The sequence below is a fragment of the Orycteropus afer genome, unplaced genomic scaffold (assembly GCF_000298275.1).
Source record: "Orycteropus afer afer isolate SDZICR_OR568_19922 unplaced genomic scaffold, OryAfe1.0 scaffold00502, whole genome shotgun sequence".
Classification (NCBI taxonomy): Eukaryota; Metazoa; Chordata; class Mammalia; order Tubulidentata; family Orycteropodidae; genus Orycteropus; species Orycteropus afer.
Window position 1 is genome coordinate 101,331 of NW_006922089.1, and position 602 is coordinate 101,932.

At 61.0% G+C, this 602-nt stretch overlaps 1 protein-coding gene across 1 annotated transcript in view; it reads left to right on the forward strand.

Annotated features, from left to right (window-relative positions):
• Positions 1 to 602, forward strand: part of PPM1F (protein phosphatase, Mg2+/Mn2+ dependent 1F) — a 29,825-nt gene that overhangs the window by 1,135 nt on the left and 28,088 nt on the right. The window lies entirely within an intron of this gene.

Below are 602 nucleotides of genomic sequence, written 5' to 3' on the forward strand. Positions count from 1 at the left end.
GGGCTTGATGTCCCCTTGCTCCGTCAGGGTTGTTCACTGTGCCTAAGAAGGTATAACTTTGCCCCCTGTTCTAGTGACATGGACATTCTTAGAGTAGGCTGTTGTCTTTCGTTACCACACAGCCAGCCGTGTGTGAGGCAAGTCTGTGCTCTGGTGAGGCAGCGTGGGCTCACAGGGGCTGCCGTTCTGGGTGGGCAGAGAGGGAGCACCTGAGGCCATCAGCTCTCGGAAGGATCCAGATGTCCTCAGGGCCCGTTTCTCTGTCCACACCACGGCCCCTGATGGGTAGTCTGTGAAGGTGAAGACACTCCTCCCACCCCCTTGATGACAGGGGCCTTGAGGGCTATGAGGAGAAAGCCAGCCCCCGACCCTGGAGAAGGGGAGGTCAGGACTGTGGCTTCATGGAGGATCACTGTGTCCCCCGGGGGTAGAGGGTGCAGCCAAGGCTGGGCTGGCAGAGCTCAGGACTGGCTGGGTGTCTGGGTGGGCAGCCAGGGCCCCAGTGGGTCCCCATGTCCGACAGGGGGATAAGGGATCTGGGACTTCACCTGACGGAGTGCAGGTGGGAGAGGGGCGTGGTGAGGAGAGTGAGGTGGAACAGG